Genomic DNA, 6,000 nt, shown 5'->3' on the forward strand with positions numbered 1-6,000 from the left:
GGTGTTTGCAGTTTCAAAAACGACTTCTCTGCGAAATGAAGCAAACCAAAGGCACTGATGTTAGTATTCCCATCTGTCATCTTAAAAAGACAGAGCTGCTGCCCGCTCGCCTTCTTTTCAGCAAGAGGCCACACTGAATACTGTCAAAAGCAATCATTTTCCCTGCTAAATCTTTCCTTTGGGCTACAGCGTTTTCTGTCTGCAAGGAATACAGGAGAGGCTAAAACAAATCGTATTGCAATAAAGAGCTGCAGTATCGGAAGTGTGGAGATCATCTAGTCCACCTCCCTGAAAACAGGGATACAGCCAACATGACGCCAGCTCAGCCATGGTTACTGGAGTCTTTAGAACTTCAAGGAAACTCTGTCTCTTCTTGGCAACTTGCTCGAGTTAAGACATAAGACAGAGAAGTGGGCCAACCTGTTTGGTGGACCAGGAGGGTGTTCGTCTTTCTAGACTGAGGCAGAGGTGATGCCACGGCCAACAGGGGCCATGTCAGGCTCACCAGGTTTTGTGAGACCCGTGTCACTTGGTAATCTCCAAGGTGCAGGGGTGCCTGATGCCCTCAGGGTCTGGTCAAGGTGCAGTGGCCCTGTGAGCAGCCTGGCCTCTATTCCAGCTCTGTGCTCTGGCTGTTCCCCATCTGCACACCCTGAGCAACTGGGCTTAGTTGTGCACAGCTATCAGGGGTGATGTCTGGGGTCAGAAAGTGCAAGAGAGGCCATGCACTGAGCTGCAAATAAAGCAGCCACAGCTTTGAGGGAGCAGGAGGCCGGGCAAAAATACAGGTCTTGGGGTCACTGCATGGGAATTCGCAGCTCCGCAGAGGGAGGATTGGGCAGCATCATTCTCAAAGGACAGCCCTGACACTAATGGGAAAGGGACAAAGAGGAGGAGGGCTGGAGGCAACGCTAACTGCAGCCTGACATCAACCCAGAGACCAAATCCTGCTCCCAAGGAGGAAACATGTCCCCTCAAGAAGAGGATTTTGTCAGAGGAAGCCTGTACCAGAACCCACACAGCTGTGCCACCTTGTCCTCCGTGGACTGGACAAAGCATGCAAAGTGCTGCCAAGTCCCAGCTACATCTTTGCAGACAGCAATGTGTGAGTGCAGAGTCCCCCTGGGCTGTGCCAGGCAACTCCAAAGGCTTCGCTGCTGCAGCTTCCCACTTAGCCATCCCTCAGAGACTCAGCTTTGCCCCTCTCGTGCACACCCATGGGTTACTGTGGTCATTGTAGATGTAACCTATCTAACTGTGCTGCCTAGTGACTTTTGCCATGCTGTGTGTATACACAAGCACTTCCTGGAGCTGGGGAAGAGCTGCTCGGGGAGCCTGGAATATGCCTGCAGTTTTTTGTAAGCCCTGAAAATGCCATCTGAAAAGCAAATGAAATCGTGGCCTTTCTGAAGGGGAGAGTGCTGACTCACCCAGTGTTTGCTTCCCTGAACCTGCAGAAGCTTCTCTCTGCTCGGGGTCCTCTTCACCTCCTCTGCCTGTCTGCAGGTGCCTGAGCACATCATTCCTCTTTTCACAGCGCTCCTCAGTGGTGGTGTAGCCCACACCCCAGGGCTGGAGCTGGTGCAGTTAAATGGTTTCTCTGCACCCCTCATAACACACAGCAGGGCCTCTGGCACCTGCTTCCAGTGCCACCATGGCAGGGGAGCTGAGGGGGACAAACACCCTCTGTGCTAAGCTTGGACCACCTGAGCCATGTGGACGTACAAAGGTCACTGCCCAATCTTGGAGTGAAACACCATGTGGGACTCTGAGAGAGCCATTTCCAGTGATGTCTCTGAGGGATAAATTCATCAGTTGAGTAGGAAAAAAACCAAGCAAACCACAGTTAAATTTCAAGAGACCTTTGGGAGCAGACACTCTTAAGTAGCTCTGGTGGCAGGTGCCCCAGTAAGAAGCTCATTATGTCCAGTAAGTTACTTTCTGAAAAGCTCCCAGAGCTCTTATTATCTCTGGAGTGATATGCAGAAGTGGCCTAATCTCTTGTAGAGCTTACAGAAGGATTCAGCTCTTTGTTTCAGGCTAATTGCCTTTCTGAAAAGAAAATTCCTATCAGAAGCCTTGAAACAAAAAAAAAAAAAAAAAAAGAGGGTAAATAGTCAATGGAAGCAGTGTAAAATTAGGGTGAAATCCTGTCACACCACTGTTTGCAGTAGGAGAACTCTAGACTTATGCTGTCTGAAATGAGGTGGAAAACTCTCTATCTCACTTTGCAGGGAAATACCACCCTGCAGCAGACACCTTGTCTGGATTAAAATTGCGACTAAGAACATTTTCTGAGGAAGGAGAACAATAGTTTTGTAAATGCATGTACCTTACATCTGAAATCTCGTTGACTTTGAATTAGCCATGCATTCGCAGGCCCTTTTGGTCTGCCACTCTTTTGTGCGAGAATATTTATTTTATTCCTATTTCTAAGAAGCTTTGTGTAATAAGGTGTTAAGCCCAAGATAGTTTAAACTAATATTTGATTGTGGAAAAGAGTAGTATCCCTGAATAAGGCTAAAAGTGGGTGCTTATGAAATTAAAAATTGTTCCTGCTCTGCTTTACAGGCAGATTAGACCTGTAAAACTATAATAGGATTTATATCTCTCTCCCTGTGTCTCTCTTGGGCTTCAGCTTTTCTCCTGGAGGAGCAGAGATGGGTGACAGACGGAATACTCAGCCCAATGTCCAAACACTGGGGAACTGCACGTCAGGCTTTGGATCACAAATCCCTCACTAAGGGTTGCAGCTTTGGCTGTAAAGGGGGAAAAAAAAAAAAAAAAAAAAAAAGTGGGAGCTGCAGCAAAGCTTGCAAATTAAAGCACTGAGGCCTGAACACCCCTGTAAAGAGCAAGGAGCTGCTGGAAGCACCATGGCCTGCCTGGATGTGCCTCCTGAAGGGAATAACCACTTCCGAACGCTCCGGTCGAGCGTGAGCCATGATGGAAGTGAAAACTTTGATGGGTTGTTGAGAGACTTTGTTTCTGAGAACCAAAGCCCTGGCTGGGAACACAAGAGCTATTTGTTCCCCCTCAAGCACGATCACCTGTTTGCCTCCCTTTTCTCCCCCAGCAGTTGCTCAGAAGAGAGATGCTCCTGCCGGTTTGGAGCGAGCCCTGGGGAGGCCACCACGTTGATTAGAGGGATGGAGCAGCTCTCCCGTGAGGCAAGGATGAGAGAACTTGGGTTGTTCAACCTGAAAAAGAGAAGGCTTCAGGGTAATTTAGTTGAGGCTTCCCAGTACCTGGAGGGAGCCTACAGGAAAGATGGAGAGAGACTATTTATGAGGACCTGGAGTAACAGGACAAGGGGGAATGGTTTCAAACTGAAAGAGAATAGGTTTAGGTTAGGTATTAGAGAAAAATTCTTTATTGTGGCGGTGGTGAGACACTGGAACAAGTTGTCCACAGAAGCTGTGGATGCCTTATCCCTAGAAGTTCAAGGCCCAACTGGATGGATCTCTGAGCAAGCTGGTCTAGTGGAAGGTGTCCCTATCCATGGCCATGGGTGTTGGAACTCCATGCTTTTAAGATCTCTTATTCTATGATCCTAGGAATCCTCCTGCAGTGGCTGTGCCAGGGAAAACAGCCTCTGGCCCCTTGCCCAGTACAGGCTGGTCTCTTGCACCATGCCCAGCTGGCTTTGGACACACAGCGCTCCATCCCTGGCCATGGTGAGGGAGTGGAAAGCAGTAGGGGAGCCTGGGAGCTTGAAGCCCATTTTGCATGACAAAGCACAGGAGGTAGGAGAAGTGACATTCCTGTGTGGGACCACTTCTGGAGTGCATTTTAGTCAGCCAAACCTGTTAAATTTATCTCATAGTGAAAAAAATAAAGAGTAATTCTAAACCAAAATCAGTGCTGAGGTGGCAGCAGTGGCTCTGGGTGCAAGCACACACCCCCTATGCCCAGTGGCACCAGACTGTGCCCCAGAGCAGCATTTTTTCCTGCAAAAGGAAACCACATCTCACTTTTTTGGAACCCTGAATGCCTCAAATCTCTGCCTATTGTCACCTTTCCACAGAGCACCTTTCTGGTGTAGGGGGTGTAGCCAAACATTGATAGGACTCGAGGTGGTGGGCAGGACACCAGGATCCTACCTTCACAGCTCACCTTGTGCCATCCAAAGCTCCCCCTGGAAGGTGACTCCTCTCACCACAGATGCTGTGAGTACTGTTGTTAACACACTGATGTGTTTGTGAGGGGCAGTTAAGAGAAAACAACTTTTTCTTACCAGAAGATGGGGTGACCTCTTCACCCTGAGGCACAGCGGCAGAAAAAAGGGAGAATCTTCTGGCTTGCTACAAAAAGGTGTCAAGGAGCCTCCCTTTCTCTGTGGCAGGATTGTCATGGAACAGATCAGGAGTTTGACTCTGCCCTCACTTGCCAGAGCAGAGGAGCAAGAAGAAGCAGTGCCTTCACCCAGGGGCAGGGCATGTGGGGGTGCAGGGGGGATGGCCATGGCCTGAAGAGACTGCCACCATCCCTTAGCTTGTTAGCGGCAGGTTGAATTTTACAGCCTGGGGTAACAAGAACTTAATCCATTCACAAAGGTGAGTGGCTGAGAATGATTATTCCTGTTTTGTAGGAAGTGAAGGATGGGAAGAGCAAAGTGACTTGCTGACAGCCATGCAGCTCACCCGTGGAAGGGCTGGGTTAGGATGCAGGTTCCCATTGGTGTCCTCAGCCTTCATCCCACTCCTCTTGGCCTTGTGGCCTTTCCAAGTTGAAAGTGGCATGGTGAGGGGGAGAGTGGCAGGGAAAGGAATGGAGACACTCAGTGCTGCAGCCTCAGCCCTGAAGTACTGATAGAAAACATACTGGTGTAATACTCATTGCTGCAACAGGGCGTTTGCACTCCAATGCTGCAAGAAAGACCGAGTTGTGACAGACTAAACCTGCTTTCACCCCAAAAACCAGCCTTCTCGTGCCTCTGGTGATCCCCTCTGCAAGAGGAGGGGAACAGCCTAAGAGGAACACGGGAAGTGACAAGGTAATATTATCCCTGCTTCTGCACCGTATCAGGGCAAAACAAGCCCTTTCCAGAGAAATGAGATCAGATGCTTATTTTGTGAGACGACAGCACTCAAACTGAGTGGTGCAGAGACTTAATAGACTCTCTCTACGGAGTTATTTGCCTGCACAGTTCGAGCCAGTGGAAATAAACTCTGTACTGCCTGGACATGTTTTTTCCAAAGACACTCAGTACAGCAAGTGTGACTCCCCATTTCAAAGGCACCCACAGCAGTCAGTGAGAAGGCAGGCAGGCTGTCTGCCTTCCTGAAGCACCTTCCTCTCTAAAATGCCTCCTGGTGCCTAGTGATGTTGCTGTGTCCCCAGGGACAGCTCCCTGATAAGGACGGTGGGAGACGAGCAGCCTGACACGTTTCCCAGAGCGAGGTCTCTGTGCCCGCGGGTGACTGCCCCACTCTCAGCGGTCAGAGCAGGCAGCCCTGGTGCTGAGGGCTCAGAGACCACGTCAGGGAGCAGTGCAGAAGAACAATTTGGCTGTGCAGGCCCTGAGCAGTGAATGCAGCTTGTTTGCACAGCAGCTGCCATCGTTGTGCAACGCCTTTGAAGTCACTGGCAGTATAATGGGACAGGTGATGCAATCCCCCCTATTAGCAAAGTCCAGGGGGAACGACCAGCATTAAAGTGTCCAGGTAATGCTCTGGTTTTTGTTTCCTCCTCAGATATCTGATTACTGAGATTCAGTAGAAAGGCCTGGAAGGCATTAAAGTGACTGCTGCACCTGGCTCCTTAGCCTGCAGATCTGTGCCAGGCAGAGCAGGAGGTCTGGATGACAAGGGGCAAGCCTGATGCCCTCTGAGCACCACTGGGCCTTGCCACAGCTCAGCTTTCAGTAAGTGCCACCCATGATAACCAACACCTCCTGAAGCCCAGGGAGGGTTAAAAGCAAGCCTGACCCCCAAAAATTCCCCCCTTTGGAAAGCAGTGACCTGCAGTGAATAGCGCCAATGGAAAGACGTGCAGGCA

Source organism: Empidonax traillii, unplaced genomic scaffold, assembly GCF_003031625.1.
Source record: "Empidonax traillii isolate 1590-97213 ecotype Southwest subspecies unplaced genomic scaffold, ASM303162v1 scaffold1:size7828297, whole genome shotgun sequence".
NCBI lineage: Eukaryota > Metazoa > Chordata > Aves > Passeriformes > Tyrannidae > Empidonax > Empidonax traillii.